This window comes from Erythrolamprus reginae, unplaced genomic scaffold (assembly GCF_031021105.1).
Source record: "Erythrolamprus reginae isolate rEryReg1 unplaced genomic scaffold, rEryReg1.hap1 H_39, whole genome shotgun sequence".
NCBI classification, from domain to species: Eukaryota; Metazoa; Chordata; class Lepidosauria; order Squamata; family Dipsadidae; genus Erythrolamprus; species Erythrolamprus reginae.
In genome coordinates, this window is record NW_027248494.1 from 61,402 (window position 1) to 85,923 (window position 24,522).

General features: G+C 38.5%; 1 protein-coding gene across 6 annotated transcripts in view; it reads right to left on the reverse strand.

The window, feature by feature from the left end:
* Positions 1-24,522, reverse strand: part of LOC139155651 (calcium-transporting ATPase type 2C member 1-like) — a 101,226-nt gene that overhangs the window by 57,012 nt on the left and 19,692 nt on the right. The gene's annotated exons all lie outside the window — the stretch shown is intronic.

A 24,522-nucleotide genomic window follows, 5' to 3' on the forward strand; every position in this document is an offset into this window, starting at 1 on the left:
GAATTCCAGTTTTTATAATAAACGGAGTCTTCTTTATTTTTTAATTTAAGGGTTAACACGTCTGCTTCTGCGCAATCCATAATTGTTTTAAAGATCAGTGAGTCATCTAGTAAGTTAGGTTGCTTCCAACATTGAGCTACCTCCATTCTAGTTGCTGTCAATATATGTATCATTAAATAGTAATTATCTTTATCTAATTTCTGATCTATAATTCCTAAGAGGAACTCTTCGGGTCTTCTGTTTACTTTAATTTTAAGTATATCCATTATCTTTTCCTTCTAAAGGAGAAGGGAGGGTGGGAGGGGAATATTTCTCTTTTATTACAATTAAAAGTGGTTGAAAGTGGAGCTCAGTAGTGTGGGAACGCAATCAAGAGAATGTGCCTCATAATTGGACAAGGGTTTTTCTTGTCTTCCCCCCTTTTGGTGGGGGGAGCACAGGGGGAGGCATGACAGGGGTAAGGAAGGGGAAAAAAACTAAACCAAGGGCAAAACAAGAGGGGGGAAGGGTTATTTTGGTATATTATGATTGAGTTTAAGATAATGGTTTTAAATGTGAATGGTTTGGGATCAGATTTGAAAGTTTTAGGATATTAAGGATCGCTAAGCAACATAAGGTGGATATTATGATTTTGACAGAAACACCTAAAAGACAGGGAGGAAGGAATAAATTGATTAATGATAGAAATTGGAAATGGGTATATGAATCTAGAGGAACGCAAAATAGTAGAGGTACGGCAATTCTTATTCATCAGAGGGTTCCTTTCAAAGAGGTTGGGAGTTCAGAAAGATAGAGAAGGAAGGTGGTTATTTGTTAAAGGAAAATTAATCAAAAGAAGTTGACATTAGCAGTAATTTATGCCCCAAATGGGGAGTAGGGGAATTAGAAATGAAATTAAACTTATTTGCAGATGATGAAATTATATTGACCCAGATCCCGAGGAAGATTATTAAAGGTGTAAGAATTATTTTACAAGAGTTTAAACAGGAATCGGGACTGTTAATATGGAAAAATCAGAGATTATGTGTTTAAATACAGGTCCAAGAGAGCAGATGGAAATTAGGAAAGAATCAGGGTTGAAATTAGGACTAAAAAAATTAAATATTTGGGAATTTGGTTATTGAGAAACCCAGCAAAAATTGAGGAGGTGAATTATAGATTAATATGGAGAAAAATGTTGAAACAGATGAGGAGCTGGAAAGAGAAAAGGCTAAGGAGAATCTCTAAAATAAGAGCTTTAAAAATGATGATAGTTCCCAAAATGATATGCCTATTTCAGGTGTTGTCAGGGGGGCTATCAACATTTAAGTTTAAAGAGTGGGACAAAAACTTAATTCCTGGATTGAAGAAGATAGGAGACCAAGAATAAGGAAAAAGTGGTTAATTGTGAATGAAAAAGAGGGAGGATGGGGAGTTCCTTGTTTGGAGCTGTATAGGGAAGCTTTTCAAATGGAAAGGTTAATGGAGTTGCAACTATGTGAAAACAAATGGGTGAAATTGAAAAAACAGATAAAGGGGATGAAGGATATAAAATTAATTTTTACAAAGTGGAATAGGAGCAACTTAAGTAAATTAATAGGTCCCATGAAAAGGACTATGGAAATTTGGAAAAAATGGCAGGGAAAAACAGGATTATATAAATCTAAACTGTCATCGCTTTATGTAATAAATAGAGATAATGAAACAAATTTGAATAGGGTTATAGGAGAGTTGAAGGGAAGAGGGAAACTAAGACAGAACAGTTATATGAGAAGGATGGCAGGCCAAGTAGAAATCATATAGAATGATGGTTAGGTAAGGAAAGATGGCTACAAATAAATGCAATATGTAAATATCACAATGAAAGGGAGAATAAAGAAGTAGTATTGAGGGAGGAGACAGGGTTAGAGAAAATAATAAGAGAAAAAAGTGAGGGTATAAAGGTGCAAGCAACCAATATATATAAGTTGTTAGTGCAGTCAGATGGGGACACAATTAAAGGATTGACTAAATGGTGGCAAAATGAGATGCAAGTAGAGGTACAAGAGATGGAAAATACAGTAGAAAATATAAGGAAAATTAAGAATTGGGGAAATGAGAAGGAAAATATTACATAAGTGGTATTATACTCCCGTTCAACTCGCAGACTTCCAGCAGAAGGTCAGGGGTAATTGTTGGCACGGGTGTCAAGATAAAGGAGTATTTATGCATATGATTTGGGAATGCCCCATAGTGCAGGAGTTTTGGCAAAAAGTGAAAGAGGACATTAATAGAATGTTAAATATACAATGGACAATCACTAAGGAAATGGCAGTATTAGTTAAAAGTAATGCGATTGGAGAATTTAGAGAAATAAAACAAGCAGCAATAGAAAGCACTCAGGCAGTAATAGTTTTGGGTTGGAAGGATGTGACAAAATGGACAATGCAAAATTGGTATAGGTACATGGTGGACCATATTCAATTTGAAATGATGGATAAAAGGATAAATTTGGATAATGAGACTGAATTGAGACAACTGATGGGACAGTGGGACAAGGTGAGAAGATATATGACGAGTAGAATCCGAGACCAAGCTACAAGAAATAAATTGGAATCACTCTATAATATCTAAATAGATATATTGCTCTTGGGTCAAAGTGGGTTATATAAGAAACACCCCCGATTTGGTGGTGGGGTATGTGTGTGTGTCGGGGTAGTGGACACTTTTCACTAAGCACTGTTTTATGTTGTGTGTATATTAAACTTGCTAAAAATCAATAAAAATATATTTTTTAAAAAAGTATATCCATTATCCATTTTTGTATCTTAATCCAAAATTCTTAAAATTGTATTTTATATACATTTACAATAACATAAATTATACATACATTCTAATTAGCAATTAGTATATTTTTTTTTAAAAAGTGATCAATTTAATGCATGATACAAAAAGTTTTTTTCCCTTATCAATGCATTTTATATTTTCAAAAATAGATTGGTCTATCTTTTAACTTGAATGTTGTAAAGCTCCTACCTAGGGCAAGGAGCTAGAAGACCTATGAGGTCCTTTCCAACCCTATTATTTTATTATCTATGACAACATGGGGAAATTTGTTTGCCAGGAGATAATTAATGGATCTTCCTGGAGATAAATCTAAGCATTTTTGAACTGGTTAACAGTTAACTAGTTAAATTCATTGAATTTTTTTGACTTCCAGTGGCCGCTTGAAGTACAGCAGCTGTAGGGAGGGGATCTCTTGCTTTTTCCTTTGTTTTCTGAGATCCTTCGAGAAACAGATAGTCTGGAGGGTGAAGCGGGTAAAGAGGGGACAACCAGGCATTGGTGGTTTAAAGGCATTTCTCCCCCCCCCCGACACAAAGGGCACCCTTTCTATTGGGACTCAAAGGCGTCCATTGCTGCTGATCAGCATGGCGGACCCGAAGCTTTGACAGCCACGAAAAGAGGAAGCAACCCAGATTGACAGATAACCCATTTATTGTAAGCTGTAAGGTGAAGTTTTGTATTTTGTATTTTTGGAACATTTTACATAACTTAATAATCTAATAATTGAAAGAACTATAATAGATACAACTGATGGATTCTGAAAGAAAACCGGACCAGGTGATGGGTAGAAGGGACCCAAACACTACTTAAGCGGCGATAGTGAGTGGTGTGAGAAAGACAACACTCCGATCATTTTGAGAGGAGTTGTGTAGAAACCTGGTCCGGATGATTATGTTTCTTGTTCCCTCAGAATCCAGGAATTTAGTCGTTGGATCTGACTTGACCGAATGAGCTGAGGATTTACTTTGATTGATTGGGCAGCTCAGATCAAACTTTGGGACTGATTGACTGTGATTGAGATTGGATTGTGATCTCCCTCTGGTTTATTTTACTTGGCGGATTGCTATCGGGCCACTAATCACTATATCAGAGGGGAAGTGTGGTGAACCAGGAGAAAGACAAATTGGAACCTAAACTTCATGACTCCCTGAGCCAGTCAGAGAAGATTCAGATAGACGTGCTGACAGACGCCGAGTCCCCCTGCAGATCTGGAGGAGCACCAATCCCCCCCCCCGCGATCGATATAGAAAGGCAACAGGGATCGAGGAGGTGGCGTACAGAATTTGTTTGTGAATACAGTGAAGAGCCAAGAGCAGAAGGTTGGGGGACCTAGTGTGTAGCTGGTGGAGATTTTGGGTTCTGATTGTGCCTTAGACTGTTAGCTTATTTTCGGTTTTGGCTTCTTCATCTTTTATTTCCTTACCAAGTGACCCAAAACCAATCTGGAAGTGACGCAATGAGAGCATCGCCTCAAGAAATCATAGAGAAACCATAGAGAAACCACAGAGACTATAGACCACAGAAATCACAGATCATAGAGACAACAGACCATAGACTATAGAACATAGAGACTGATAATTAGAGAAAGACTAAAGCAACACCAACTAGGAAAAGCCTTTTGAACTTTTTTTTTCTCCAACAGTCAGATAAGAGAACTTAACTGGACTGATCCTTAAAAGAAATTCAAAAAAACCAGCAAACTAGCAAACGAAATAGGAAGATTAATTGAAATTATAAGATTAATTAGAGTGGGTATATCAATTTTGAATTAAATACACTTTTCTTGTTCCCCTCATATTTATTCCTGATTCTTTCTCTTTCTTTCCCCTTAACTTTTTCCCTGTTTCCTTTTTTCCCCTTTCACTCTCTCTTCTTTATTTCTATTAAAAATATATACATACATATTGTACTGGATAGTTAAAAGCCTTAAGAAACTTAAAAACCTAACATATTTTATAGGATTTATATCTATATCTATATTTAATATTTATATTTACATCTATATTCTAATGCTTAGTATTTAGACTTGTATTTATTACTATAGTTAATTAAATATCAAATGTTTAGAATTATTAATTAATAAATTACTGTGATTTTGATTGTACTAATAGAAGTAATACCTTTATTTTAGCTCTCCCTTTTCTCTCTCTTACTTTTCTTCCCTCCCTCCCTTTTTCTGGATTAGATTGTAAGTTTATAGCAAATCATATAATAACGGGAATTGTATGTATTTAGATATTTAAATTATTTTTATTATTAGAAGGTATCTGTCATTAGAGAACTAATACATTTATACAGATATATAAACTAATTCCTATAACTAACAGATCAGAAATTTTCATATGGTTATTTGGAACAGAATATTTAAAATACTTAAAAAACAAGATCAGATTCTAAGACAGATGGCTAGTTATCATCTGAAGGGTAACAAAAAATAAGCAGCAGCAACCTCTACAAGTGTTTCCTCTCTTGCAGTTCAGCAGCAAATTGATGAGATGCTGGGGGCAGAAAAAGAAAAGACCGGTGCAACCCTTATGCAAAACATGAATAACACCCTGAATATGATGCAGGAGATGATGGTGAAATTATAAGACTTAATAACCAGCAATCACATAGAATTGAAAGCGGATATTGCTGGACTGGAAAATCGACTAGAAACAACTCAGGCTGCTACACAAAAAATGAACTATACATAATAAAAGTAGAGAAAAGGACTGAGCAGAATGAAAAAAAAATAGATTATCTAGATCAAAAACTCAATGATACCAATAAAGATCTCAAAAATTCCTTAATTCATCTCGAGATGGAGAGGTCCGTCTACTTTTTAAGATTTCAAAATATAGTAGAATCAGAGGGGGGAATATATAAGGGAAATCAGGCTCACAATTGTTGCAGGTATTCTACAAAAAAATCATGAAGAGGTGATTAACGAGATTGATGAGGTGTACAGAATACAAACTAATTATGCTCGAAAGCATCATTTCCCCAGTGAGGTACACCTAAGATTCTCAAGGAAAAAAAAAAAAGAGATAAAGTTTACGCAGCATCCAGAGAAGGCAAACTAACCTACAAGGGTACAGAACGTAACATCCTGAAACAAATTCCCAGGAGAATTTGGGAAGGTAGAAGGGATTATAAATCACTGGCTAAATTATTAAATAAAAAAGGAATTAACTTTAGATGGACTATACCCGAGGGAATAATAATTATCCTAGAAGGTAGGAGGATTAAAGTAGAGAATACAGAACAAGCACAAGAAGTTTATGAGCAAGTTGCTGGGTTGGAGATAGAATTGGAAAGTGGAGACAGAATAGAGTCAAGCAAAGATGAGGATTACTAATCAAGACAAGTAAACAAGGAAGGGGAAGAGGAGAGGAGAGAATCGGAGGAAGAGACAAACAAGGAAAGGGAAGAGGGAACAAGAACCAGATCTCGGACAACAGCAGCAGTAAACAAATAAAGAAGTTTGAACAAACTTTTATTTTCTTTCTAGATTAAAATGCAACATGAAATAAAATTATTCTCGATAAATATCAATGGACTTAATAACCCTTAGAAGCATAGATTTTTTTTTCAAAATTATTAATCCAAAAAGCCCAAATAGTCTGTATTTAAGAGATACATATAAGACAAACCCATAGAAAAATGTTAGAATCCCAAAAACTAGGTAAACTATTTGCATCATTAGACGATAAAAAGAAAAGAGGAGTAGCCACATATGTTAAAAAAAGAATTAAAACCTAAGGAAATACTCAGATACGAAAGGCAGATTCATAGTAACTGAAATTGAATTCATGGGAGACAAATTGATATTAGTTAACATTTATGCCCCTAATCAAAAACAAAAAACCTTTTTCAAAAATTTGCATGAAAAATTGGTCCATATAAACCCGAAAAATATCTGTGTAATTGGGGACTACAATGGAATAATAAACCCAAAAATAAATCATGGAGTAGGTGGGAAACATAAAACGAAGAGACCCACTCTCCCTGATACCTTTAATAAGTTGGCAGAAGAACTAGATTTAATAGACATATGACGAAGTAGACATCTGGAAATTAAACAATTTACATTTCATTCTATACCACACAACTCCTTTTCAAGAATTGATATGGCATGGATCAACAAAGGATTCTGCCATAAAATAAAAACTGTAAAAATCAAACCAAACCACTGGACTAATCATAACTCCTTCTTATTACTTTCCAAGGAGAAAAGAAAAGTTTTAGAGGATGGACTTTCAATACGAAATTACTCTCTGCTGAAAATTATATTGATTTGATTTTAAAAGTGAAAGAATTATTTCTAGTGGAAAATAAAAAACAACCTACAAAAACACTTATAATATGGGACACTCTTAAGGCATACATCACAGGAATAAAAATATCATATATATATTTAATATATAATGTTAAATATATAAGATATATATTTTATATAAAATATATAAAATATACATACATATATCAAATATCTAAGGAGAAGGGCAGCATAAAAATCAAATAAATAAATAAATACAGCAAAAAAATTTAAAAAGAAAGAATATAACAATAACCTAAACAAAATTTAAAACTTAGAAACATCTTTACAGCAAGAACCCCAAAACAAGAAAACTTTATATTCTCTGATGGATGCTAAACATAGAGTTAATCTTATTGATCAACAAGAATATGCAAGAAATATAAGACAAGCCAGACAAACTTATTTCAAATCAGCAAATAAGCCAAGTAGATGGTTGTCCCAAAAAATTAAAAGGAAAAAAGTGACAAAATTATCCATCATCTAAAAGATAAGCAGGGCACATTACAACCCACTGAACAGGAGAAAAAAAGATAATTTACGAGTATTACAAAGAATTATATATGCAAGAACAGGTTGATATAACGAAAATAACAAACTATCTATCAGAGAGTAACTTCCCATCATTAGAGGAACAAGATAGGAAAGCAAAAAACAAAAAGTTAACAATACAGGAATTACAACAAGCATTAAAAAGTCAGAAGAATAACAAGTCACCGGGCCCAGATGGTTTTCCGGGGGAATTTTACAAAAAACTAAATCAAATATTTGAACCTATACTCCCTTGAACTATATAACGAAACATTTAAAAAAGCAGAAATACCTGATACCTGGAAAGAATCTTATATCATAATTATTCCAAAGAATGAGATAGAAAGAGATAAAATTCAAAATTATAGGCCCATATCATTATTAAACGCAGATTATAAAATTCTAATGACATTTTTTGCGGATAGATTAAAGAAAGTTTTGAATAAAATTATAAATCAAGATCAAAATGGCTTTCTCCCATATCGCCAAATTAAAAATTGTACCAGAACTGTTTTAGACATCTTGAATATTGCGACGCACATCCTGGGAAAAAAGTAGCATTGGCCTTTTTGGACGCACAAAAGGCTTTCGATAACGTCAACTGGCAATATCTTCTAGAACTGATTCAAAAATTAGATTTTGGGAACAACTTTAAAAATATCATGCAAAATATATATTTCATTGCAAACAGCCAGCGGGATGATAAACAATGATTTGACAGACAAATTTTCTATTAACAAAGGGGTCCGCCAAGGATGTCCATTATCACCCCTACTCTTTATAACAGTGCAAGAAATACTGTTAAATAAAATAAGGAATAACAATGAGATAAAGGGTATTAGAATTAAAGATCTAGAATATAAAGTTCAGGTATATGCAGATGACATGGTATGTTTTTTAAAAGATCCATTAGAATCAGGTACAAAGTTACTTAGGGAAATAGAGAAATTTGGGGAGTTTTCTGGGCTAAAAATTAATAAACAAAAAAACTAAAATTATGACCAAAAATATGATTCCAAAAAATGAAAAAGAATTGGAAAATATTTTGGATTTGCAAATAACAAAAAAGATTAAATATTTGGGATTACTCATAACAAACAAGGTGTCATTTATTAAGAGATAACTACAATAAATTAGGTCAAGAAACAAAAAAAACCCTTACAATTATTTACAATTATTCTTTCTTGGAAGAATCGCCACAATAAGAATGAATATTCTCCCAAAATATTTGTATCTGTTCCAAATAGCCCCCATATATTTAGATTCAAAATATTTTAGGGAATTGAAAAATATCATCTCAAAATTTGTATGGCAAAAGACTAAACCGAGAATGAAACTAAAATATGTTCAAGATAACAAACGAAAAGGGGGACTAGGTCTTCCTGATTTTAAATGTTACTATGTTACCCCGTCTTTAATATGGATTAAAGATTGGATCAAACTTCGGAACAAAAGATTATTAACACTTGAAGGCCACAACTTACAAATAGAATGGCATGCCCACTTGTGGAAGGATGAAAATAAAACACAAAATATATTCAACAAACATTTAATTAGAAAATCCCTATTAAGAACATGGCAAGAAATTAAGAGGAAATATTAAATCATAATTCCCCTCTGGCTCTCTACAATGGAGGCCATCATCTACCCCAACCTAGTTGATCCGACAAAATCGTTGATCTATAAAGATATACTATACCCAGATGGACGTTTAAAATCCAGAGAAGAACTAGAAATTCAATATAAAAAAATGGACTGGTGGACCTATACCCAAATTAGATCCAGATACAACTAGGACATAAGTGGGGTAGGCATAGAAAAATCCTTTAATCGACTAGATAAAATTTTTATAGGACCAGACAGGAAATATATAATGATGATATACAATTATCTCCTGGAAAATGATTACCCAGAAGAAATAGTAAAAGGACCCATGCTTCCATGGGCCAAAACTGTAGGTCGTAACATTCATTTAATAGAATGGGAGGAAACATGGAATATTTATGAGTCCTCAAAGAGGGGCGGCATACAAATCTAATTATTAATAATAATAATAATAATAATAATAATAATAATAATAATAATTTATTTCTTTGTACTCCTATAGATGTAAATGCTATTATTATTATTATTATTATTATTATTATTATTATTATTATTATTATTTCAATACAACACAGCAAACGAGATCACTATGCTGGATTTCGTATTTCATCACCAGTCGGGCACTTCCCAAGCACCTAGCACTGCGTGATGTAGTGGTGAATTATGTTTGCCGATCCCAGTAAAGCGGCCTTTTGCAATTGACAGATGGAGATTTTGTCAATTCCGATGGCTTTCAAGTGTCCGCTAAGATCCTTTTGCACTGCGTCCAGCGTGCCAAGTACCACTGGGATCACTTTCACTGGCTTATACCAGAGTCGTTGCAGCTCGATTTTTAAATCTTCATATTTCACCAATTTCTCTGGCTGCTTCTCCTCAATTCTGCTGTCCCCTGGGATTGCGATGTCGATGATCCATACTTTCTTTTTCTCCACAATCAGGATGTCTGGTGTGTTATACTTCAGAATTCGGTCAGTCTGAAGTCGGAATTCCCAAAGTAGTTTTGCTTGCTCATTTTCTACCACTTTTTCGGGCTTATGATCCCACCAGTTCTTTGCCACTGGTAAATGGTAGTTCTGGCACAAGTTCCAGTGGATCATCTGTGCCACAGCATCATGTCTATGCTTGTAGTCAGTCTGTGCGATCTTTTTGCAGCAGCTGAGTATGTAATCGATTGTTTCATCTGTTTCTTTACAGTCTGCACTTTGGATCGTCTGTTGATTTTTCAATTCTGGCTTTAACAGCATTTGTTCTTGTGGCCTGTTCTTGTGCCGCCAGTATTAGTCCGTCTCCTTTTTGAGTGTTCCACTTGTAAGCCATGACCAGGTCTTTTCTTTATCCACTTTGCCTTCAATCTTCTCCAAGAACTGGCCATGCAGCTACAGCGGCGAGAACGTCCCCCTTGATCTCATCTCACCCGAAGTAAAAGAAGGCCTGCTGAAAGCCGAGCCGGGCACAACACAAGCACACATACATGCACAAACCTGCCTCCTCCTCCTCTTTGAGTTGCCGGCTCCCGTTTTCTGAATAGGGATTAAATGGGAGTCCAGGGTCAGAGGGTGGAGGCTTGTCAGGCGAGTCCTCCATGGGGAGAGAAGAGGGAGGGTGAAAGAGGGAAAAAGAGAGAGAGAGAAGTAGAGAGAAAGAAAGAAAAGAGAAAGAGAAGGGGGAAAGAGGGAGGGAAAGAGAAATGGAGAGGAAGGAATGAGGGAGGGAAGGAAGGGGGAGAGAGGGGGAGACAGAAATGGAGGGAGGAAGAGAGAGAGCAAGAGAGTGAGAGAGAGAAAGAGAGAGAAAGAAAGCAAGAGAGAGAGAAAAAGAAAGCAAGAGAGAAAGAGAGAAAGAGAGAGAAAGAAAGAGAGCAAGAGAGAGAAAGAGAGTAACAGAGAGAGAGAGAGAGAAAGAGAGAGAGAGAGAGAGAAAAGGAGAGGAAGGAAGGAGGTAGAGAAGGAAGGAAGGAAGGAGAAATGGAGGGAAAAGGAAGGACGGAAGGAAAGAAGGGAGGAAGAAGAAATGGAGGGAACAAGGAAGTAAGGAAGAATGAAATGAATGGAAGGAAGGACTTTTTGGGGGGAGGGTGTAAATTTTTTAACTTTTTTTTTCTCAACATACATTCAAACAATACAGTGTACTATCTAATTTTCCATGAATAAAATGTGATATTTTGTTAGTAACTAATATCAATCATCAAAAAAGTTGCAAAAGTTTGTTTTTCTAATGTTGTCATCCAGGTACATACTTTTCTTTTAATTAAATTCCCTCCCTAATGTTCCTTCAAAAAGTACAACACCAATTATATTTCTAACTTATTAACCATTATGCCAAAGTGCTTCCTTCCTTCTTTCTTTATACATTTTTCTATAAACCAAGAAAACTTTGTATAGCCAATCAGATGTTAACAAAAGAAAATTAAAAACAAAACATAAACATATATGAATTTCAGACTTCTTCCCCCCCTCTAAATAGTATGTTCCCATTTTGTTTTTTACTTTAAAATAAGGTATGTGCAATGTGCATAGGGATTTGTTCATAGTTTTTTTTTAATAGTCCGGCCCTCCAACAGTTTGAGGGACAGTGAACTGGCCTCCTGTGTAAAAAGTTTGGGGACCCTAGTGAAAAGTTTCACCTGGACATTGCCACAAAGGAAAAACAGTATCATGACAGTCTGAATCCATCAACGCTGATTGTTGCTGGATACAGAAGACAGATGCATTACTACAAACGAAAATCAGCAGCAAAACAGTTTCAGCTCTGCTGAACTTATGCAGTGTTTTGGAAACATTATGTGATTAAATACATTAGAGTCATTAAAAGTTAATTTTATATTTCTCAAAATTCATATCTGACACAATCATTCTGATGTTATATCTGCGTTCATTGATGGGGTCTAACATAATCACCAAAGTTTTTTAAAAAGCAAACTTTTGAATAAAGTTCTTATCCTGTATTTTCTATTCAATTCTTTCATTTATTTCAATTAAGAGAGTTTCAAGAAAAAAGTTCCGTTTTATTCACAATTTATAGTTACATTAAAAACAAAATTCAATTGTTATTGCAAGCAGTCTAGAGAACCATATCAAATGTTCTGAATAAATAAACATTATTATTCTATAATCATGTGAAATCAGGAATGTTATAGCAATAACAGTGACAATTTGGATAGAGTACAAGCAGTAACCAGGAATCATCACACAGAATATACAGATATGTGGAGGAACTAATACCTTTATACATATCATATACTACAAGGTCTGTTCTCCAAGCTTGTAGTTAGTTTCCAAATGTTTCATTTCCAGGCTAGATTACATCTTCAGCAGGGTTTAGGGCAGTGATGGTGAAAACCTTTTTGGTTCGACTGCCAAAAGGGTGTGTATCAGCGTGCTAGCATGCGTGCATGTGCATAAACAGCACAACAGGCAAGCTCAGAGAATGAATATTCTCACTTATCTTTTCAGTTTCTTCAATATATGACTAGAATATTTTTATGAGTGAATGCAAATATCATAGGACTTTTTGTGGAACTTACTTTGAAAAATATCTAGAAAGGAGGTGAATGAGAGGGGATATGACAATAAAATTAAACCCTAGATATATCAAAATTAGGTGTTGAACACCTCTTTTCATATGCTGAGCACGTACAGCAGTCACATGGGTTTGCTCGCTGTCCTATACAATCAGGACCGAGTCTTGTCTTTAAAAAAGATTGCTTGATCCGCCCCTTCCCAGAATTCATGAATCCGCAGACTTGGCTCGATGGTGGTGGTTCAAAGGATGCTCTTCTCTCGGTTGGAAGAAAGCAAGGTTAAGTAAGAGATAGAAAAAAGGTGTAACATAGGGAGGGAAGTGACTGCTGTACCCGCTCAGCATATGAGAAGAGGCGTTCAGGTAAGTGTCCAACGCTTATTCTCCATACTGAGGAGCGGGTCCACCAGTCACATGGGACATACCCAATAGATGTGTCCCTAGGGAGGGAGTAGTTCAAGTGTCATGAGAGATAACTGCCTGAAGGACTCTCCGGCCAAAAGCTGCGTCTACTGAGGCGTAGGAGTTGATCTTGTAGTGCTGGACCAAGTGGCAGCTTTGCAGACTTCTTCCAGGGGAGCTTGGGTAGCCCAAACTGCTGATATGGCTGCACTCCTAGTAGAAGGAGCCGTAATGCCTCTTGGAATGGGCAGGGAGGCAGATTCGTAAGCCTTGGCAATTGCCCCTCATATCCAACGGCTTAAGATGGTGGATCTCAAGGACGTGGGTGATAGGCCATGAATAAGGTTTCAGATCTGCGAAAGGCCTTGGTTTGTTGAATGTATATGAGCAGCGCTCTACTGAGGTCTAACGTGTGCCATCTGATGGAGAGATGGTGGTCTGGATTTGTACAGAAGGAGGGTAAGATGATGTCTTGTGTTCTGTGAAACATGGAACTAACCTTTGGGAGGAAGGTGGGATACAAGCAGAAGACCACCTTGCCCGGGTGGAACTGGCATAGATCTTGCCAGATGGAGAGGGCTGCCAGTTCCAATATCCCTCTGGCGGAGGTGATGGCCAGCAGGAAGGATACCTTGTATGACAGGTGACGGAGAGAAGCTGCTCTAAACGGTTCATATGGAGCGTGTGTGAGTGAAGTCAGGACCCGAGGTAAGTCCTAGGTAGGATATCTGTCGACAGTGGGAGGCCTGAGGTTTGAAATACCTTTCAATAACTCTTGAATTTCCAGGAAATTTCAGAGTGGCTCTCTGCAAGGTCCGCTAAGGACCAAGGATAAAGCTGCAAGATGTCTGCGAATGGTATTGACTGAAAGTCCTTGATGGAACCCCTTCCATCAAGGACTGCAGATGGGAAAGAGATTCTCCTGAAGACACCACCCGTGGAACTTAAACCAGGTATGGTCGTATATTCGGTTAGTAGAGATTCTTCTGGATATTAATACGACCTTGATGGCATCTGGATCGTAGCCTTGTAAGTCTAGATCACGCCGAATAACCGCCAAAAAGTCAGGTGGAACCACCCCAGGTCTGGATGATGAGAGGCACCCTGCTGCAGAATATCCCCCGAAATGGGGAGTCGCCAAGGGGCCTCAACGGAGAAATGCTGAAGCTCCGTGAACCAGGCGCGACGTGGCCAGAGTGGAGCCACTACAATCACCTGGGGTTCTTTGAGTATGACTTTGTGGATCAAGTCTGGAATTATCAGATTATGCATGCGTCACAGACAGCTCTAGAAGTACCTGCAAGAGCTCTGATATGAGAAATTGAAAAAAGTGGAAAATCTCTCCCAAAACATCATAAATCTCTCTTGAAGATAAGCAGAGTTGTATAGCAATTATAGAAGTTCAAAGAAAATCTAAGATTTGCAGCTCTAAGGGAAGACGGACCTTCTTTCGCTATCACAAAGTGACTACAATAAATCTTAACAAAGAGAAAAAATGGCGGAAGGAGCATATCCTAGCCTCGAAAAAATTAAAACGAAACTAGATAAATTACTTCCGATAGTTGGATGCTTTGAACAAAGATTTCAATGAGTGAAGGGGGTGCTTGAAAATCTTTCCCAAGATATTAAAATAGTTAAAAAAGGAGCAGATGAACCGGCTAGAAAAATTCAGAAATTAGAGCAACAAGTTAAAAGCCAAGCCGAGGGTTGTAAGCAATATAATATGGGCTTATCAATCTGGAGGATCGTCAAAAGAGAAGAAATTTACGTCTGCGTGGTTTTAGACCAGTTTTTGCTCCAGGATTGAAATTAGCTGAAACACTTTTTGATTGGATGAAAACGAATGGAGTTCAAATTGTTTTTGATTACATGGAACACATTCATTGGGGCATTCCACGTAGAAACCCGGAGAGGCAAAGAGACATTGTTATGGCCTTGGCCAGAGAGAAGAAAGCTGAAATGATCTACAAGTATTTGAAAAGTTGTGCCGGCCTTAATCAAGATGGAAATGAGATAAGAGTCCTCAGAGATCTCTCCTGGGAAACTTTGAAAGCGAGAGCTGCTTTACGCCCAATCTCAAGCCATTTATATCAAAGTGGAGTAAAGTTTACCTGGACTTTCCCCACTGCTATTTTGGTGTTCCAGGAAAATAAGATGTTCAAAGCACGATCATTGGAGGAGGGGAAGGTACTATTGAACCAACTGGTTATTGAGTTTGGAGAAGGCGGAGCAGATGGAGAGTCACAAGAAGCATAAGGAGGAGAAAGCAAAGCAGTTGGAGAATCACAAGGAGCAGAAGGAGGAGAAGATTATTACAGCGTTCATGGTACCCCAGATGAGGAGGAAAGGCAAAGGGAGGAGCAGTTGAAGGAGTTGCTAGAGCAGGTGGAGGCCATTAGAAAGAAGCAGAAGAGAAAACCAAGAACCCAGCACTGTTGCCTCCTTTTGGAGATGTTTCCGGAAACTATTGTTAATTTTTATTCTCTTTGGGGGGGAGATGGGAAAAAAGTAAAAGAAGGTATCATTCAATGGTTAATTAAAGGAGGGTGGGAGGTGTTTTTCCCCCCCAAATATATTAAAAAGTGGTTGCAAGTGGACCTCAGCAATGTAGGAACGTAATCAGCAGAGGTGTTTCATGATTGGACAAAGGTTTTTCTTGTCCTCCCCCTTCTTAGCAGGGCGAGCATGGGGGGAGGCACTTTGGGGGGGTGATTGGGGTGAGGAAGGGGAAAATAAGTAAACCAAGAGCAAAACAAGAGGGTGAAAGGGTTATTTTTGTATATTATGAGTGAGTGTATTATAATGGTTTTAAATGTGAATGGTTTGGGATTGGATTTGAAACATTTTAGGATATTGACGATGGCTAAGCAAAATAAGGTGGACATTATGATTTTGACAAAAAAGCATAAAAGATGGAGAGGAAGGGATAAATTGGTTAATGATAGAAATTGGAAATGGGTATATGAATCTCGAGGAATGCAAAAAGTAGAGGTACTGCGATTCTTATTCATCAGAGGCTTTTATTTGAAAAGGTTGGATTTCCGAAAGATAGAGAAGGGAGGTGATTATTTGTTAAAGGGAAAATAAATAAAAAGAAATTGACATTGGTGACAATTTATGCCCCGAATGCAAAAACAAAACAATTTATAATAAACACAAAGAGGAAGTTGGATAACTTTATGGAGGGCTCAAAGTTTTTGGCAGGAGATTTCAATATGCAATTAACAAATGGGATCAGAAATAGCAGGATGTTACATTTAAATAGACTTAATATGGTGGATCTCCACGCAGATATACCAAATAGAGGTACTTATTATTCAGCAAGATATCATACATTTAGTTGCACTGACTATATATTAATGAATAGGGTGGGCAATAGATATAAAAAGTATTTGATTGTCAGATCATGCCCCACTATTGGCAGAATTAGAAATAGATCAGGAATGTAATTAAAGAATTTGGAGATATAATACAGTCGTAACTTCTAATGAACAAGATAAAGATAAACTGCAGACAGTTATGTGAATATTTTAGAATTAATGATGTAGGCGATATTCAACAATCAATTGTTTGGGATGCATGTAAGGCTTATATGAGGGGACAATGTATATGTATGGAAGTAAATATCAGAAAGAGGTGGGGTTGAGAAAGGGAGAGTAAGATAAGGAAAATAGATTTGATACAAGGGCAGTTGAGATTAATTAAGAGCAGGGAATGTAATATCCAATTGAAATTGAAAAGGAAACAATTGAAGGTGTATGATGAGATCCAATAGAATAAGATGAGAATGACAATGCAACAAAAAATATTGAGCTCGGGGACAAAATCAATGCAACAAATGGCAAGATATTTGAAGAAGAGGAAAGAAAAAGCATGTATATTAGCATTGAGAGACCCTAGTAGAGAGGTTAGATATAGTAAAGAGCAGCTAGAGAAGATAATGAAAAAATATTATGGGGATTTGTATAAAGAGGAGCAGGAGTCCTTAATATTGGGAAAATAGTAAGTGAAGAAGATAAACAAATATTGAACGCAAAAATTACACAAGATGAAATTGAGTAATTAAAGGGTTAAAACAAGCCAAAGCACCAGGCCTGGATGGGTTTACAGGAGAATTTTATAAAACGTATATGAATGAATTGTTGCCACATTTGGGGAAACTGATTAATAATATAGTGATACCTTGTCTTATGAACTTAATTGGTTCCAGGACAAGGTTCGTAAGGTGAAAAGTTTGTAAGACGAAACAATGTTTCCCAGAGGAATCAATGGAAAAGCGATTAATGCGTGCAAGCCCAAAAGTCACCCCTTTTGCCAGCCGAAGCGCCCGTTTTCGCACTGGTGGGATTCCCCTGAGGCCCCCCTCTATGAGAAACCCCACCTCCAGATTTTGCGATGCTGCAGGGGAATCCCACCAGGGGAATCCCACCAGCACGAAAACGGGCGTTTCAGCTGGCAAAGGAAGTCTGGAGGTGGGTTTTCCCAGCGAGGGAACCCTCAGCAAAATCGCAGTATTTGTCAGCGTTGCCAGCCGAAGCACCTATCCTGAGGTGGGGCATCCCAGTGACGGCAGCAGGTTCGTAAGGTGAAAATAGTTCGGAAGAAGAGGCAAAAGAATCTTAAACCCTGGGTTCGTATTTCGAAAAGTTCGTATGACGAGGGGTTCGTAAGACAAGGTATTACTGTATATTGTTAACTCATTATATCCCGCAGACCTGGAAGATTTCAGAGATTGTTAACATCTCAAAGATCAATCGGGATTTAAGGGAGCCTGGGTCCTACTGTCCTATTAGTTTGGCAAATCAAGATTATAAAATCTTTATAAAGGTATTGGCAAATAGACTTGAAAATATCTTACCAAAATTAATTGAAGAGGTTTGTGAAGGGTAGGAAGATAAGCGAACCAATTAGAAATGTAATAAATGTAATGCACCATGCTACTGTTACTAAAAGGAAAGTGTGAATTTTGAAATTAGATGTCTATAAAGCTTTTGATAACCATAGCTATTTATATAAATTATGTAAGGAATTAAATATGAGGGACAAATTTTATGGAATTATAAAAGAGGTTTATAAAGGGAATGAAGCATATATAAGGGTAAATGGACAAAGAATACAGAGAATTAAAATTCTAATTGGTACCAAGCAGGGATGCCCTTTATCTTCAATGTTATTTGTAATAGCAATAAGATAATTAGCTAATAAGATAAGACGAGATAATACTTGGGTAGGATATAAAATAGGGGAATTAGAAATGAAATTAAACCTATCTGCAGATGATGCAATTATATTGACCCAGCCCCCGATGGAGATGATTAAAGGTATAAGAAATATTTTGCAAGAGTTTAAACAGGAATCGGGATTATCGGTCAATATGAAAAAACTACGTGTTTAAATACAGGTCCAAGAAAGCAGATAGAAATTAGGAAAGAATCAGGATTGAAATTAGGACTAAAGAAAATTAAATACTTGGGAATTTGGTTGAGAAATCCAGCGGAAATTGAGGAGGTGAATTATAGACAAATATGGAGGAAAATGTTGAAACAGATGAGGAGATAGAAAGAGAAAAAGCTAAGGAGAATGGCTAAAATAAGAGCATTAAAAATGATGATAGTTCCCAAAATGATGTACCTGTTTCAGGTATTGCCAGGGGATTTATTAGCATCAAAGTTTAGGGAGTGGGATAAAAAACTTAACTATTGGGTTGAAGAAGATAAGAGACAAAGAGTAAGAAAATGTGGTTAATAGCTAATGAAAAAGAGGGTGGATGGAGAATTCCTTGTTTGGAGTTGTATAGAGAAGCATTTAAAATTGAAAGATTAATGGAGTTGCAATTATTTGAAAATAAATGGGTGAAATTGGAAAAAGAGATAAATGGGATGAAGAATAGAGAATTAATTTTTATAAGGTGGAATAGGAGCGATCTAGAGAAATTAATAGGTCCCATGAAAGGGATTATGGAAATCTGGAAAAAATGGCAGGGGAAAATAGGATTATATAAATCAAAACTGTCAACGTTATATGTAATATAATAAGGTTATAGGAGAGTTGAAGAGGGATAACTAAGATAGAACAGTTATATGAGAAGAATGGGAGGCCAAGTAGAAATTGTATAGAATGGTGGTTGGGTAAGGGAAGATGGCTACAAATAAATGCAATATGTAAATATCTGAATGAAAGGGATAATAAAGAAGCACTATTTAGGGAACAGATAGAATTAGAGAAAATAATAAGAGAAAAAAGTGAGGGTACCAAGGCGCAAGCAAGTAATATATATAAGATGTTAGTGCAGTCATACAGGGATGTGATCCAAGGATTGACTAAATGGTGGCAAAGTGAAATACAAGTAGATGTGCAAGAGATGAAAAATATAGTGGAGAATATAAAGAAAACTAAGAATACAAGGATTAGGGAAATGAGAAGGAAAATATTACATAAGTGGTATTACACACCCGTTCACGTTGCATATTTTCAGCAGAATGTTAAAGGTATCTGTTGGCATGGGTGCCAAGATAAAGGAGTGTTCATGCATATGCTTTGGGAATGCCCGGGAGTGCAGAATTTTTGGCAAAAAGTGAAAGAGGATATTAATAGGATGTTAAATATACAATGGATAATTATTAAGGAAATGCAGTATTAGTTAAAAGCAATGCGATTGGAGAATTTAGAGAAATAAAACAAGCAGTGATAGAAAGCGCTCAGGCGGTAATAGTCTTGAGTTGGAAGGATGCGACAAAATGGACAACGTAAAATTGGTACCGGTACATGATGGACCATATTCAATTTGAGATTATGGATAAAAGAATGAATTTGGTTAATGAAACTGATTTGTGACAACTGATGGGACAATGGGAGAAGGTAAGACGATATATGGCGAGTAAAATCCGAGACCAAGCTACAAGGAATAAATTGGAATCACTCTATAATATGTAAACAGATTACTTTGCTCTTGTTTAAAATGGTATATACAAGAAACACCCCCGATTTGGTGGTGGGGTGTGAATGCTTGTCTGGTGGTGGGCACTACTCACAAAGCACCTGTTTTATGATGTGTGTGTGTTCATATTTTTAAAAATCATAAAAATATTAAATAAAAAAAAGTCTGGAATTATCGGGATTGGGGGGAAGGCATAGAGTAGATCCTGAGGCCAGGGAGTTCTGAGGGCGTTGACAGTCTCCACTCCTAGAGATGGGAACATGGAGTAGAATCGAGGGAGTTGAGTGTTGTCGGCGGTCACAAATAGGTCTAGCGACGGGAGATCAAACTTGAGGCAGATCTGTTGAAATAGACCCAGGGCTTTGCAGGAGAGCCAGTCTGCCTGAAGGTTGAGAACCCCTGAGATGTAGTCGGACGTCAGGGATTGGAGATATCTTTCCGCCCAGAGGCCCAGTTTTAGCACTTTCTGCATTAGGGCTTTGGAACAAGTACCCCCTGGTGGCAGATGTGGCTCTTCATGGCCATGTTGTCCGTCAAGATCAGGACATGTTGGTTCCTGATGGGTTGTCTGAATTGCTTGAGAGCAAGGAAGATCACCCTCATCTGTAGCCAATTGATCGGCCGGGAGGCCTCCTCCACTGACCATGTGCCCTGTGCTATCAAACCTGTAGCAAGGGCTCCCCAACCCAACAGGTTAGCGTCTGTGGTGATGATGAATTGGTCTGGAATCCTGAAGAGGGACCTCTTGTCCAGGGCTGAGGAGAGCCACCATGACAGGGATCTCAAGATGGTTGGCGGAATGGTGATGTTGCGTGAAGAGTTGCTGGTCCCCGACCTCTGGAAGAGTAACAGAAGCCATTGGAGGTCTCTGGAATGGGGGCGTGCCCAGGGAATGACCCTGATGCAAGATACCATCTCCCCAAGGAGGAAAGAGAGAGTGGGAATAGGAACTTTCTTTTGAAATTTGACTTGGGAAATGAGAAATGGGAAATGGTCTTCCTTTTAAGAGAGGAAAACTTTATTTGGACGGAATCTATCACTGTTCCCAAATGTTGGAGAGTAGTGGATGGAATGAGATGGCTTTTAGCTATATTAATTGAAAAGTCAAGCTCTTGTAAGATTGACATGGAGGTCCAGAGATCTGAAAGGGTACCCTATCTGGATGGACTGTGAATTAATATGTCATCCAAATAGCATTGTATTATCAATTGGAATAGCTCGAATATGAGTTGCTAGGGAACCTAGGAGTTTGGTAAAAACATGGGGGGTAGAAGACAGACCAAAGGCATGGCTCTGTATTGATAGTGTCTGCCTTGAAAGGCAAAACAGAGGAATTGCCTAAGACCCTTGAGAATAGGAATATGGAGATATGCTTCCGTAAGGTCAAGGGAAGCCATGAAATCCCCTGGATGGATACATGCAAGAATGGAAGCAAGGGAGTGCATCTTAAACTTTCTGTACCTCGTGTAATTATTTAAGAGTTTCAAGTCCAGAATTGCTCTCCATCCTCCTGATGTCTTAGGGACCACAAAGAGGATGAAGAAGAAGCCCAGACCTCTTTGAGAAGAGGGGACTGGCTGGATGGCTCTAATAGATAAGATATGAAGAATAGCTTCCTCCATGCAGAGGTAGGCTGCTGGAAATCTGGGGGACAGGCAAGAAATGAAGTGCTTGGGAGGTAAGGCTAGAAATTCTAATTAGAGACCCCATTGGATGGTAAATAGGACCCAAGGATCATGGGAGTACTGGCGCCAGGCTGAGGAGAATCAGGCCAGGCGCCCCCCAATGGGTTTGTTAGTTGTGCTACCATCTGGTTCTTTTGGTAGATTTGGTAGATGTGGTGTTGAAGTTGCTGCAACCAGAGAAGCATAGCGTTTGTGAAGAATGAGGCTGCTGCTGTGGATTTTATGGCCCAGGAATCAGCGAAGAAACTTTTCTTGAGCATCTGCTCCAGACATTTGTCTTCTGGTTTCAGGACCTCCTCCACCTCACCTGGCATAGCCGTTGAGTGGAGGATCTTGATTAGTTCATCCACCTTAGGAAAGAAAAGGAGCTCTTCATAAGAAGGTGAGACTTTAAAAAGTTTCTTGTCCCTAGAAGAGGGATTAGATCCCGAAATGGGATGGTCCCATTGTTTGAGTAAGGCCTCTCTAAACAGTTTTAGCATAGGGATGACATTGGTGTCTTCCTGCTCCTCCATGAAGAATGGGCAGCTTTCCTCTTGAGGAGTGGAGGTGGATGGGGTAGGCTGGTCTTGAGCAGTTAGACCCGTAGCCACTCTAGCTTTCTATAGTAAAGATCTGAATAACTGGGGGGGGGAGGGGAAATGGTGGAGGAAGAAGGAACTTTGATTTGAGACTCCTCGTCCTCAGAGAGGCCTTGAAAAAGGTCATCCCTATCCTCCTAATTTTCGTCATCCTCGTTGTCCTCTTCAGATGAGGAGGAATCTGAATCCTGGACTGGAGGCCTATAGGTTGAGAAGGAACTCAGTGGCCTAGTCCTACGGGTTTGGAGACGAGGATGGGAAGGGCACATTGAGGGCCATAAACTTGGCATCAATGGCTTAAGACAAGACAGAAAACATGGGTTGGAATTCAGGAGGTAGGTTAGTCAGACATAGAGAAAGATTTGAATCTACACTGTAGGCCTCGGCTGGGCCTGACACTGGGGGATTCTCTACACCAGTGATGGCGAACCTATGACACGCATGTCAGCACTGACACGCGTAGCCATTTTCGGTGACACGCAGCTGGAGAAATGGGGAGCTTTAGGGCAGCGGTCCCCAAACTACGGCCCGCTGAGGCCATTTACCCGCCCCCCAGCAATGTACGAGATTTTACCATAAGCTCCCGAATCTCCCCTCCACTCTGCTGCTGAGCGTCTGGCGGCGGCAAGGAAGAAAGCCAGGGGGCGGGGAGGAAAGCACCCTATGGCAGAGCAGCAGCAGTTCCTCTCCCTGAAGGCGAGAAAGAAATTGGCCAATTGCAGGCCCGCTTTCCTCCCTGCCCCCTGGCTTTCCTCCTCCTCCTCCTCCAGACGCTCAGCTGCAGACTGTCTTGGTCCCTCCAGTGCCGCTTTTTTGCTTCTTCGCCGTCCCGCAGGAAGCCTGGAAGCCCTGCAAGAGCGGCTGGAGGGGGCCGTAAGCAAGCCATCAGGACCCCCGCGCACTAACTTGTTGACGGCCAAGCTCAAAAGATTGTCCATCACTGCTCTACACTAATCTCTGACCCTACTGGACCTATACCCCAGAGATTTAGCTAGGTTAGGCTCACCCAGTGCGAGGATTTGGTCACCTGGGGAGGCAGATCAGGCAGATCTGTGGGCTCAGGTGAACTGACATGAACTTGGGCCTGTACTCTCAGGCATTTGGCTGACTGTTCATGAAGTTTTTGAAAGATTTTATCATGTCTTGTCTCAGCTCTAGTGGGCCTTGTTATGTTAGGTGCCCCTAGAGATGAGGAGGCCTGAGAGATTGGCTCTATTTCATCCCCAAGAGGCCTAGATTCCTGTGGTCCTTTGCTAGAGGTGTTTTTCCTGGGGCTTCTGGAAGCCATGGCCTGGATTAATAAGGCTGGAGGCTGAGCCAACTAAGGGAGAAGCACAAAAAAAGAATAAAATCCCCAAGAGCAAGGGCCCAAGTTCCTTGGCCCAGGAGCGTCTGCAATCCAGAGACAATTTGAAGTGACTCCATATATGTGTCAATGAGTACAGACTGGCTAGGCCTTTGTGATTAATCACCACTTGGATGCAGTGTTCCCTCTAAGGTGAGTTGTGCGCTATAGCGCAGGAGATTTGAGATGTCTGCCCACGAGTTTCCAATTCCAGCGCGGAGGTCTGACCTCTGTGCTGGAATTGGCAATTAGAATAAGGTTATCAGACCTTGATCATTTGTCCCGACTCCAAAATGCAGTGTGACTTTAAAACTCACTGGATTGGATTTCCACCCTCGAGAGAAAGAGACAAAAGCCCAGCCGGTTAATTTCCCCCCTCCCTCCAACTCCAAAATGCGGCGTGATTTTAAAACTGACTGGATTGGATTTCCACCCTCGAGAGAAAGAGACAAAAGCCCAGCCGGCTAATTTCCCCCCTCCCTCCAACTCCAAAATGCGGCGTGATTTTAAAACTGACTGGATTGGATTTCCACCGTGGGGAAGGAGCGGGGAAGAAAGAAGGAGAGAAAAGTATGGCTTTTTCTAATTGGATATTGTATTTTTTAAATTCTCATTGAAGGCATTTGTAATTGCTTCTAAATGATGTTGGTTTTGCTTTCGCAAAAAAAAAAAAAATCAAAACAACCTCCTTAGGTGCAAGTCAGCTGAAAGTTCTAGTGAGACTGAAGGTAGATAATTCATTAACAATCAAGGCATGTCAAACTGATCTGTGTTTCCTGAACTAGATACTGGATATTGGATATTAGATGTAG